The sequence below is a fragment of the Anopheles coustani genome, chromosome 3, assembly GCF_943734705.1.
Source record: "Anopheles coustani chromosome 3, idAnoCousDA_361_x.2, whole genome shotgun sequence".
NCBI classification, from domain to species: Eukaryota; Metazoa; Arthropoda; class Insecta; order Diptera; family Culicidae; genus Anopheles; species Anopheles coustani.
In genome coordinates, this window is record NC_071288.1 from 72467933 (window position 1) to 72481434 (window position 13502).

Here is a 13502-nt window from a genome sequence, read left to right on the forward strand (position 1 = left end):
CCCGACCGGCCCGGCGCTTAACGGTCCATCGCATTGAATCGAGTGAAAGTGATGGCCCCACCGGCCGGAAGATTGGATGTAAGTAAGGTTAAGAAGATTATCCGATGAAAGGATTAGCCGGCCCGGTTGGATGGTTTGCTCGGGCTTTGGTTTTTTTTTATTCTACCTCCAAAATCGGCAAAACAGGCACCCAATTAAAAGGCTTATGGTCGTAATTGGAAGGAAGATTATATGACGTTCGCAGGGTATGTTTTTTTTACTTGCCTAAATAGTGTAAATAATTATCTCTTCTCTTTTTCATTTTGTAGTAAATAGAAGCTTAATTCTCTCAAATTATTACCAATCTAGAGGAAATGATTAGAGTTGTGTAAATCAGATTCAGATTCATGAATCTGCGTTTAGGGATTCGTGAATCTTTCGTCGAGACATTCATGAATCCCAAAGACACATCAACTGATGAAAAGCTATCAGTCAAATGTGGGTAGAGGGACCTCTCTTTTTTTTGGTCGCATGGTCCACGCCAATGAAAGATTCATGGAGATTCATTAAGGTTTCGAAAGATTCATTAAGCTTTAAAAATTCGAATCCGCAAAGAATCATGAATCCGTGTGTATGAATCTTAGGTGAAAGATTCATATGAATGAAACTCGTCATTCATTAGGTACAACACTAGAAATGATGCCAATGGTTCCTTTTATGAATTGGAAATCCCGCATCCCTCAATTTAAATTATTATTTTGAGAAATCTTTGGATGTACGACTTTCACTCACTGCGGTACGCCATTAGTGGCACGCTCGAGCCAAGGCGAAAGCCGGGAAATCCTCCAGAACAATAAATCGTTTGAAGACCCACCCGGAAACCGGAAAGCATTGTAACGATGCAGTGTACACTACGTACAATTTCTTGTACCGACCGTCGCCTCTGCTTGTCCACATTACAAGACGATGCGGCACCGAACGAGCAATTGTACACTCCTAACCTTCCCAAAGGCCTTTGATCATTCGTACACTTCCTTCCTTGCACATACGATGGCAAAAGAAGGGAAAGATAGATCGGTTCCAGTGTTCCCGGAGCATGTGTACCACCGCCGAATTCCAACCGAATGCGTTTCACTTCGGTTGATTTTATCATTTTCCGGTGGTTTTAAGATACCTTTTTCCCGTTTTTTTCCCACACCCTGGTATGGTTGTTTCTGTCTTTTTTTTCTTCTTTATGGGGAGGGAATTTTCTTTCAATTTTCTATCATAAAAGCGAATTTCATTGAAATGGTTTTTGCCTTGGGTGGGCGCGCGCGATTTTCGCGACCATTCGGAAGGATGAGGTTCATCAGAATGCAAAGACGTCGCCCGAGCAAATCCGAGGAGCAATCAACCACCCTCGACTGTTCCTCAGTGCCGATATCCGGCACGGAATCAGCAGGTCTTGGAGTCTCGTATCCATATCGATCCCCCGGACGCGGGCCAAACGCGACGAGCGATTGAGAAATTATGATGGTTAAAGATTGCAGCTGTCTTCCGGTTCGGTGAAGCTAAGATGACGCCTTCCGCCCACCGCATACGTGTGTGTGTGTGTGTGTGCATCCTGCGGCACATCCTGACGGGATGATTTAGCAATCCTGCCATCGATAAACCGGCAGTGAGATAGATGTCATACGCCGGCGCCATCACCGGCAGAAGCAAGCCCCCGGTCGGGAAGCTCGATCGGCCTGCATCAGCTTAAATCGACAAGCTCCCTTGCCAGTGGACACGTCGGTGGAAGCTCGATCAAGCGCGTCCAACACGCGGAAGGGGAGTCAAAAGGGAACACACACCGACACGATATTGCCACTCGCCAGGTCGCCACGCCACGGCTCGGTTCGGAATGTCTGCAGTGGGCTCACTTTTGACGATGATGAAGCGCATACCAAATCCACGGACGACCTGGTGTCCTTTTATCGGCGGAAAACTATGAGGAAACTGTCACAGCGAGATCGGTGCATTGCGCCGAGAGCGAAAGGAAGTTGGGAAAAGCATTGTTATTTGTGCAACACTTTACATAATTTATGGTTTCATTTATCTTTTTTCGAATTTCTATTTCAAATCAAATTGTCGTTTTTAAAAAGTTGTGTTTTGATTAAAAAAGATTTTTAGACTAATGTTTTACATTTTGTGAACAACATTTTATTAATGTTATTTAAAGTCTTAAAAAACATTCAAAAAAACTAAAAATATGTTATTTGTTGTAAACAAACCATTATTTACACATAGGATATGAAAAATCACCTATTTCAAACGTCATTTTCCAGCTTATTTCCTAAGAATTAAAGTACGACAATCTCCGACCCTCTGTGGTGGTTGGTACTTCACTAGTCTTTTCCCTTCCCACAACGCCGGGCGAACGGTATCGTTATCCGTTTGCTTTACCGGCACGGTCTTTCGGGTGTCCCGGCCGCTTTCCTCATTGGACCGTGAATGATTTGTAATGAGAATGAAATGCATGAGTAAGGAGAAAAATTGTCTGAATTTGCATTTTAAAAAAGCTAAACGATGAGGGATATAATCTCTGCCGGTGCGCACACAAATAGACGCACCGTGGGATAAAAAGGGATCCCGGAGGGAAATCGTACGCATGGGGGTGGTGCACCCCCTGGAAAGAAGGAAAATGGACGCCGTGGAAAGAGCTATGAAGGTTGGATGGAAAACACCTTTCTATTGTGGCGTACTATTCGAAAGCGTTGCTCAGTATGATGGTTTTTACTCACAGTTTCAATAGGAAGTGTTTAGTACTGGTATGTTATTGCATTATATTAAACGAAGTTCATTTCGCGTTCTGTTTATTACAGTTATACCAACGTAATATTCTCCCATGGAGTAAGTGCTTTGGTTTACAGTTTTACAAAAGGAAAGGAAAGGATTTTAGAAATATTTTTGATTAAGAGTCTTGAGCTCCCATTCTCTCCCAGTAAATGTGCACTTACTGGAAGTACAGAACAAATATTATCAGTTGAAAACCATCACGAATCATATGGAAACGATGGAAACCAGTCCATCAAAGACATGCCCAGTTTTTACACGAAGAATCAATTGTGTACACATTAACTTTGTGGATTACTGACACTGTAATCAAGTGTCTGAGAACCTTCTACCTTTCCATCATTTCACGCTGATGTAAATTGACGTACGATGGGGCTGAGTTTCACTCGGTTAATTTGGAAAATAAAACACCTCTCGTTTCTCACCTTGATCACTTCACTCGGTTGGGTTGTGTTTTTGATTGGGCTTCTAAAAGCTAAATTCATCTCGGCTGGTTGGTTCTATTTTTCTCTTTGTTTTAAAAACCAGCAGTCGCCTCATCAGCCGATAACAGCATCATCGTCATTATCCTGCTCGAGGGCACGTCAATAAATTTAGGTCAGGGCAGGAAAATTAGGCGCTTCAGCCGGCGATTCGATTTATTGATTTGATCAAATTTGGGCCGCAACATCACCATCAAAAGACCTAAATTGAACCCTGAAAGAACAATCAATCCGATGCTTTTCGTGCACCAGAGCACCAAGCAGGGGGAAAGGGAGGGTGGTTGGTGTTGAACACGGAAAAACACGAGACCAGCATAGAACTGTTAACCGAACAAATGCGAATCCCCATGGGGACATAAATGCCATCCAAATGGCTTCCGTAACCCGCTCCAGCCGTTCCGTGGCACATTGAATCGTAGGGCAGAAAAGTTTCCACAGTCACAAAAAGGCACGCTGTGTCGTACGTTCGAGCGCCATTTTCCTCCCCGAAGACATGCTAATGAAAATAATTACTCCACGTTAAGTGCAGCCTCGGTGATAATTTATAATGAAAATGAACTAATTTGTTCCTAAGCCTCAAGCGTTCCGTCTGTTTCAGCTGTGCGAAAATTTCCTTCCCAACAGCGCCCTCCACCGAGTGTGAAAATGGGGAAAATTGCTTCTCTTCGGAAGGACCCGATCGCCCCCTCCATTGGTAGTTGTATTGAAAAGCGATGCTTTTCCTTTTCTTTACCTCACTGACACTTGAATGCACTCCATCATGCAATTGCAATCTCAGCGAGGCCTTCGAGTGGAGATGGAGTTTTTTTTGTCTGTTCTCTATTTTCCTTGATTGTTCCTGACTTTCTGTCCCTCCGACTTCACGCCGCAGAATTTGTCAAAATGGGTGCCGGAAAAAAGATTGAGCTTGGGTTGGAAGTATTCTTTGTTATTTGCCCATTTAAGATGTTCTAGGATGTGGAAAAGAAGTTGCATTTCTCACTCGTCTTTCTTCCTGCCAAATCGTTCTCTTTTAACAATCCCACCTTCTAATCCTTACATTCCAGGGAAAGAGAAACCCGATACGACTAAACCGTAGCAGTGGGGTGGAAATTTTAAACTTTTCCACAATGCTTGCATTAGAAAATAAAACATCGCAAAACGAAGGAAACATGTCGTCCAGAGAGGACGGCGAGGAAATTTTCTGCAGCACAATTTCGATGCACCCAAAAACCACCGTAAGAGGAGTAGCGGAGTGCCGGAGGGCTAAAGCCGCTCGAAAATGGATTAAACTTTATCATGGACAATGGGGAAAATATTGTGTCCCGGAAACAAATCCTTCCCGAGTCCGGAAACACGAATGAATAGAGCGAGCGAAAAAGTGCACCAGAGACGTGCAAGGGAAAGCGTCGTGAAACCATCTCGGGCACGAATCAAAAGGATTAGTGATCCTATTGTTGATTAATTTCGCTGATCAACTTTTCTTTTCCTCCGTGAAGTGGTGTTCTTCCAACGCTTTGTCCGCCTCATTTATCGGATAAAAATCTAATGCATCTCTGAAAATGTGGAGTGAAAAAAAAGTTACCAGGAAAAAAAGGACCCCAGCTTCTCGGAGGTCTATTATTTAGTCTTCTCTATTGTCCCACCTCAGGAGTTCATCTTGCAATCTGAGTTGTGACCTTTTTTTTCTTTTTGTTTTCAGTACGTATTTAAATATTTGAAGCCATCCTTCACTTTCACACTAGATGGGGCGACATACAAAAACGCATTTCTTGCCACTGTCTTGTCCGATACCTGAGAGAAAACAAATGAGATGAGATTTCCCAACGCTAAATCACTCGATCGATTTCCCACACGCACCCACCGGACTCACCGGTTGGAAAGGAGAAAACTTTCCATCCGAAGAAACAAAACCGACCGTCAGACATTTCACAATGGTTTCTTGAAGGATTAAAAAACACAGAACTCCGAAAGCAAGTTGGACACATTGGAGCGATAGTGTCTGGAGTGAAAAGTTCGCCCGGAAGGCGTTGGTGTTAAAGGAATGGGAGAAAGGAAAAAACACACACACATTTTCACCTGCACCTTTGCACCTTGCCCGGGAGAAGTCCCGAAATCCCGGGTGGCAAATTATCAATTCTAATGCACCTGGAAATCCGCCCCTTTTCAGTCGCGCGGTGACGGTAGGAACACTGACACTAACACGCACGAGTCGTTGGGGGACGGTGGGGGTGGAGGGAATGCTTTTTCCACGCTAGGAAAATGGTGCCGATCGTACAATTTGTTGCCACTGTTCGCGCATTTGCCAGACAGCCAAGACAACTGTCTGAAGAGGTAGAGGAAGCCGAAGACTGGCACGACAACGACGAATGGCAATCTGATAAGGTTTCGCCACCTGCCGAGGATGGGTTTGATGGAAAACTCCTTTTGGCGCGACATCTCGTTAGTGCCACCGACCGCAGATGCATCGTGGTGGAAAATAAATCCGCCTGCTCGGATGCCGGTTACCACCCATCCTTCATTACCTCTTTCTTTTTACCCCATGGACCCATCGTGGTGTATCAAGAAGCGCAACCTGGCACAATGTTTGGCACCAGCGTCTGTTTCCTGTTTTCTTTAAGCCCATTTTCACACGCCACCGGGAGTCCTCCTTGCGCCGGCACAAGGACCTACCATCGAGCTACACGTTTGCATTCATTAAATATTTAACGCGTGAAAATGTAAAGTGCTGTCTGCGTGCCAACCATGCTTTCCGTTGGTCTCGAAGATCTTTTTTACGTTCAACCCAGGTCGAACCCCACGTACTGTGTATGTTCCGTTTGTTGCTTCATCGGGAAACCCCGTATCGCACCGTATCGATGATACTCGGTGGTCCAAATCAAATAAAAACATATGGAGAATCCTTTTTTGCTAGAACCAACAGCGATGCGCTTTCCTCAGATCTGGCAACCGTTCAATGCATCAACTGGTGATTTGTGATGAGGAAAGAATTTATTATCAACGGTATTTAAGTATCATCTAGAATTAAGTATAATTTAAGCACTGTGCTGCTTTAACAACTAATAATAAATCTAATATTATTTACTAGTTTATGAATGAAATGTTTTAAAGTAAAGAAAACTAAGAATTTGAAGCAAAACAGAGTAAAAATGATTACACACATACACATATAAATGTTGGTTCATCAACACATTTTTAAATTGGCTGTTTTTTGACGATAAAATTAAATTGATTACATTCTAAATTCTATTCAAGTCAAACGAAGTCACACAGTCTTACACATTCATTTACCCACCAGTTGATTCCATCTGGGCCATAAGAAAATTTTTGGAGCTAAATTCATAAAGAACATATCTTAAATCTTATCGGATTCGATCGCAATAATCTCAGGCGACATCTTTATATACGTTTATTAGACTTTCTCGATCGCATTCTACTATTGATCGTTTTAAAATTTCCCAGCTTCGTAACACTCGTCCAAAATCCGGTGGCAAAATAATATGATTGCTTTACATCCATAATCACTACATTCAGAGAACACAAATGGTGACAAAATATGTTTCACAATGTTCAAATTTTCCTAAGATATGTTGTTTTGATAACTGAGAGCATGATGTTAAAATCTTATGCGAGTAGATGATGAATTTCAAGTATAATAAAAGCAAATAATTTAAAGCATGTAGTACAAAGAATACGTACAATATGGCAATATGAAGAAGCATAAAATTCAACAAAAATAAGTCTCCAAACTAAAAGTTTAAAGTAAACAAATTTCAGATTAGTAAACTGGGCCGCGATTCTTTTTCATCATCAGAAAACGCGGATCGGATTCTTTTCCATCATGATCGCGGATCGGATTCTTTTTCATCTGATTTACGCTAAATGATGTGTTTTTCAATGCGAAGTATTTTGTAGTATAAACTCTAGCCTCTGTGAAGATATCATTTTAAAACATTTTATTTTTCTGGATTATTTTTGCAAAATTCTTGAAGTTTTGATTAGTTTAAAAGTAAGATAAAATGTTTGGAAAATGTTGGCACCTTTGATGCGTTGATCCATTGTTAGGTTCATTTTGTATTCCCTTCTTGTTGATGCATACAAATGACTGCCTGTTCCCACGGACTAGAATAAACGACCCTTTCATGGGGCTCTCTATCATCTTTCGTCGACAATCAGTCACTCGCTGTCATTTTCTCGTTTGATGGTCCACTGGACGGATTGGTTTATCGTTTGAAAATTGGCGGCAAAGGCAATGGTGCTGCTCGGCCATCGATAGCTCAATTTCCCCATCCCATCTCGTAGCCCAGTGGCGAGTAGCGAACGGGCCCGAGACACACACATAAACACGCCCTGGCAAAAAAGGACCCCAATAAGGGCGGCTCATTTGCGTCCGGTTGGATTGGCGTTTGCAATTAAATTGATTTGCGTAATCGATAACTTCAGCGCCGGACCGATCCCCGCGCAGATCCTCCGAATGGATGGCAACTCCGGCCAGCACCTCCTCTTAATCGACACCCATGGCCAATCATTTGAGACCGAAAGAGAAAGAGCGAGATGTAGGGTTTAAAAAAATGAAAAGAACATACAATTCCCATCTCGCCGAACGCCCTTTGACACTCTAGAAAAAAAAAAAGATAATTAATTTGATTCATTCACTTTCGACGAACGGCCACCATAAATCACCCTCAGGAAGGCTATTAATTAACATCTGTTTCATTGCCTTTCGCGCGCCCCTTAACATTCCGCAACATCCTAGCACCCTCTGACCTCTGACCGACGTCTCGTTTCCGCGGAAAATACCAGCCGGTTCACCGTGGAACGTGCTGATTTCCCTGGCGTACGGCGATGCGCTTCTGTGCCAGGTGACAACCTAGCTAGCCCATACATACGAGACCGTCGGTTGGGGGAGAAAGGTTAAATTGAGACTATAAATATGGCCCTATCCTAGGCAGAGGGGAGATGCTGAAATTGTGATGTCCGCATCAGGGCAAGGTCGTGCGGAAGCTGCACTTACTATCCTGCTGACGGCAAAGTAATATATCATAAAACTGTTGAACCAACCTGGTTTGACAAGAAGTGTTGAACCAAGCTGGTTTGAACAACTACTGAATTGATGACACTGGCAGCACTGCATGTGTCAAATGACCGGAACTGTTGAATAAAGAATTTTATTCCTGTGTGTATAGTGGAATCGGTCGCACGTGTTCCTTGTTTCCCGATCCGAAATTAGACCATATACCTCTAATTCTAAGAGGTTATGGGCCCAGGCCACGCGGTGTGTATTAAGTGTTGTTAATCTTTCGGGCGAAGTTTTTTTTAAAAGTGAAATTAGTCGCAGTCAGAAAAACAAAAAATACAATGGATCTCTCTAAAGTGAGTGTTGTTCGATTGAATAATCGGAACTACCGAGCGTGGGCGTTCAAGGTAAAAATGGTGATGATGCGGGAGGGAACGTGGAAATACGTTGACCCGGGTGTCGCGCCGGCACCGGTAACTTCCGATTGGACGGAAGGGGATTCGAAGGCGCGAGCCACCATCGCTTTGTTGGTTGAGGACAACCAACATAACCTCATACTGGATAAAACAAGCGCCAAATCCACGTGGGATGCCCTGAAGGCTCACCACCATAAAGCTACATTAACTGGAAAAGTGGCACTTCTAAAGGAAATATGCAGCGCAAATTTCGTTGAAGGAGAGAGTATGGAGAATTTCCTCTACAGCATGGAGGAATTGTATTCTCGTCTCGAGAATGCTGGAGAAAAATTGTCACCATACATGCAAGTAGCTATGATCTTGCGGAGCCTACCAAAGGCTTTCGATACCCTCACCACCGTTTTGGAAAACCGCTCCGACGAAGATCTAACAATGGAGCTGGTGCGGTCCAAGCTACTGGATGAAAGCGAAAAATTGTATAGCGGTGATGCGGCGGAGGAGCGGGCGCTGAAAACGGGCAGCCGAACGAACAAGGAGTCTATTGTGTGCTTCTTTTGTGGAAAACCCGGTCACAAGAAGCAGGCGTGCAAGCAGTTCCTGAAGCAGAAAAGCAGCGAAAAGAAAAAGGTGATAGAACGAGCAAAAACAGTGCGCGAAAACGACCAAGCGTCGTTCCTTTGTTCGGTGCGTTCCAGTGTTCCCGGAACTACGCGTGCGTGGCTTATTGACTCTGGTGCAACATCACACTTAGCCAACGATGAAAAGTTGTTCAGCCGTTTAGACAGAAGTGTGCGTCCTGAGATTTTTACAGCGGACGGCAAATCTATCCGTACGGGTGGAATAGGGGATTGCGTGGTTATTTCGTGCGACAATGACTTTGGAAAGAACGTGTCGATAACACTAACGGACGTTATTTTTGCCCCGGGTATAGAGTGCAACCTTATATCAGTGCCCAAACTTTGCAGTAAAGGTGTTCATACAGTGTTCGACAAAAGCAATTGCAAGCTTGTTTACGGTGCGAAAGTCGTGGCTACAGCTGATAAAGTGGGTGGCCTATACCGACTGAATATGGCTGATGAACGGGCCTTATTGGTGAATGACAGCCGACACACCAAGGAAGCAGAAAAGACATCGACTAAAGTGCTGGATATAATCCATAGTGATGTGTGCGGCCCAATGGAGGAGACGACGCCAGGGGGATGTCGTTACTTTATGACCTTAATAGACGATCACAGTCGTTATAGTTTCGTCTATTTCCTGAAAAAAAAATCTGAGGTCGAGGATAAGATTCGCGAATTTGTGAAATTGGTTCAAAATCAGTTCGGACGTAAACCGCGGATCATTCGCTCCGATCAGGGTGGAGAATACTCCAGCAAGACACTTAGGAGATTCTACGCGGATGAAGGAATAAAGGTGGAGTACACTGCGGCGCATTCACCACAGCAGAACGGGGTTTCGGAGCGGAAAAACCGGTCTCTGAGTGAGATGGCCCGGTGTATGCTTCAGGACGCGGGCATGCACAAGCGATTTTGGGCGGAGGCAGTCAACACCGCTTGTTACATGCAAAATCGTTTGCCATCTGTTGCAGTAGACCGTACGCCGTTCGAGATCTGGTTTGGAAGAAAACCAAATTTGACCCACTTGCGACTATTTGGATGCGTCGGTTACGTGTTCATTCCGTCGGTAAAGCGTAAGAAGTTAGACGTCAAGGCGAAACGAATGACGTTCGTCGGCTATTCCGCGGAACATAAAGCGTATCGGATGCTAAACACACGGACGGGAGAAATCCAAATCAGTCGGGATGTTCGTTTTCTCGAATTCAGCGACGGATCTAAGGAGCATCATCACGATGAACCCAAACTGGAGGATAGTCCGACTGGAAGGGAAGAAATCGAGTGGTCTTTCGATGAAACAGTGATACAGGAAGCTGAACCCGATTTGACTCACGAAACAACCTCTGAGTCCGAATTCTACGGCAAGGATTGTCCAGGTGATGGTTGGCCACGAGGGTTTTGGAACGACAACGACAACAATTGGCTTCGTGGACTGTGGGATGATGATGACTGTAAAGTTCAAGCTGGAGCTGCGGTGCCAGAGATCGAACCTCCGGAGTCTACTGATACCGTTCGTCGTTCACAGAGGAAAACAGCAGGCGTTCCGCCGGTAAGATACGACGAGGAAGTGAATTTGGTGATGGAAAGTTTGCCTGAACCAAGGACGTATAAGGAAGCTGTATCCGGTCCACAGAGCACCAAGTGGAAGTCGGCAATGGCAGAGGAAATGCAGTCCCATCGCGAAAATAATACGTGGGAGCTAGTGGAACTGCCGCCACAACGGAAGGCAATCGGGTCGAAATGGATCTACAAATGCAAGGCGGACGAAGACGGCAATCTCGTTCGTTATAAAGCACGTTTGGTGGCGCAGGGCTTTTGCCAAAAATTCGGGACCGATTATGATCTAGTTTTTGCTCCAGTCGTAAAACAGATAACTTTTCGGACGATGCTGGTTTTAGCGAGCAAAAGGAAGATGTTGGCGAAACACGTTGACATAAAGACAGCGTATCTTCATGGTCATCTCGAGGAGGAGATTTTTATGCGACAACCACCAGGGTACGAGAGTGGTAAACCGAATGAAGTCTGCCGGCTGCGTCGCAGTATTTACGGGCTCAAGCAGGCAGCTCGTGTTTGGAATAAGAAAATCGACGACGTACTGAAAACTAAGGGTTTCATTCAATCAACGGCGGACCCGTGCCTATACATTTGCAAAAAAGCGGATAAGTCCATTTTTGTACTCATTTACGTAGACGATGTAATTGTCATTTGTTACACGGAGGAGGAATTTTCTGAGGTGGTCCACGTCCTGGAACAGAACTTTACAATAAGTGTCATGGGTAATCTAAGATTCTTTCTTGGAATACGTGTTAGGCTAAACAAAGGACAATTTTGTATTGATCAGCAAGCCTACTTGGAAAGAGTTCTGGAAAGATTCGGCATGAAAGATGCAAAGCCGTCAAAATATCCGATGGATCCCGGCTTCTTAAAACGAAAGGAGGAGATTGGCAAGAAGTTGGATTCGGCGAAAGCGTACCAAAGTCTTATTGGGGCTCTGTTGTACGCTGCTGTGACCAGTAGACCCGATATTTCAATAGCTACAGCCATTCTGGGAAGGAGAGTACAAGATCCATCAGAAGCGGATTGGAATGAGGCTAAGCGAATACTACGTTACCTAAGGGGTACACTGGACAGCGTACTTTACCTCGGAAGAAGCGAACAGAAGCTGGAATGTTTTGTGGACGCCGACTGGGCAGGAGACGAGAGCGACCGCAAATCCAACTCAGGGTTCTTTTTTAAGTTCGGCGGCGGGCTCATCGGATGGGGCTGCCATAAGCAGAAGTGTGTGGCACTATCTAGCACCGAGGCCGAGTATGTATCCCTTGCCGAGTGTCTGCAGGAGGTAAAATGGGTCCTCAAGCTAATGGCAGATATTGGCGAACAACAGGTTGGTCCGGTCGTGGTCAATGAGGACAACCAAAGTTGCATTGCGATGGTTAGCGGAGACAGAGCTGAACGCAAGGCAAAACACATCGATACAAAATTCAATTTTGTGAAAGAAATGGTTCGGGACGGCATCGTGCTACTGCAGTATTGCCCGACCGAGCACATGCAAGCTGATCTACTCACGAAACCGTTGCAAGCGGTGAAGCTTCGACAACATCGGGAGGCAATCGGCATCAAAACGTTCAGCGTTGAGGAGGAGTGTTGAACCAACCTGGTTTGACAAGAAGTGTTGAACCAAGCTGGTTTGAACAACTACTGAATTGATGACACTGGCAGCACTGCATGTGTCAAATGACCGGAACTGTTGAATAAAGAATTTTATTCCTGTGTGTATAGTGGAATCGGTCGCACGTGTTCCTTGTTTCCCGATCCGAAATTAGACCATATACCTCTAATTCTAACAAAAACTTCACCCTTTAAGCGAACGATTGCCATCCCGTTCCGGGTGGGATTCTCGAAGGACCGCACCGGGTCATCCACTGTTGTCCCTATCCGCTATTCATTATCCTATCCCACGGCTCCATCAACTTCCCTAGACACACGTACACGGACCTGTGTGTGGCAAAGTAAAGATCCCTGATCATTATCTCATCCGGAAGGATTATCTTCCTCTCGCTCCATCCGCCATATAGGAAATCTAAACTTTCCCGGCGTGGAACGAATTTCATAATTTGCTGGCGTTTTCAATTCCAAGTATGATTAATACTGTACGCCTAACCGCGGACAGCGTAAGTCTTCCAGAAAACCATTTTTAATCCATTCGTTTTCGGATTTTAGGATACCATCCTTCAGGCCTTTAACCCTCGATGATTCGCATTCGTCGTGAATCGGAAGCAACCGTGCAGTACCACACAAGTTTCAATTAGACCGTTGATGCGTATCGGCGACGTGTTCTGCTTCGACGGCGAACTCCATAAATTTGTCACCGAATCGCACTCCCAGGATACTTTGACCAGTTTATCCTGAGGGTAGCGACAATTTAGTGCATTATTTTGTAAACTTGCTATCCAGATATGAGTTCGGAGGGGCAGACAAAGAATCTGGTGGTAGATCTGATTTATTTCTCGATGTTTAGAAAAAGTTATCCAGTGTATTCCTTGATGAGTTATGGTTGGTTTTAATAATTTTAGCAAATAAGTAATTTCATAACGTTAAAATTATTTTGAGTTTCTGCATGTTAAGATTCAATAGAATATGTTTATAACCCTCTAAACTTTCTAAATGCTAAGATGCACTTATTTGTAAGCCCTGTTTTTTC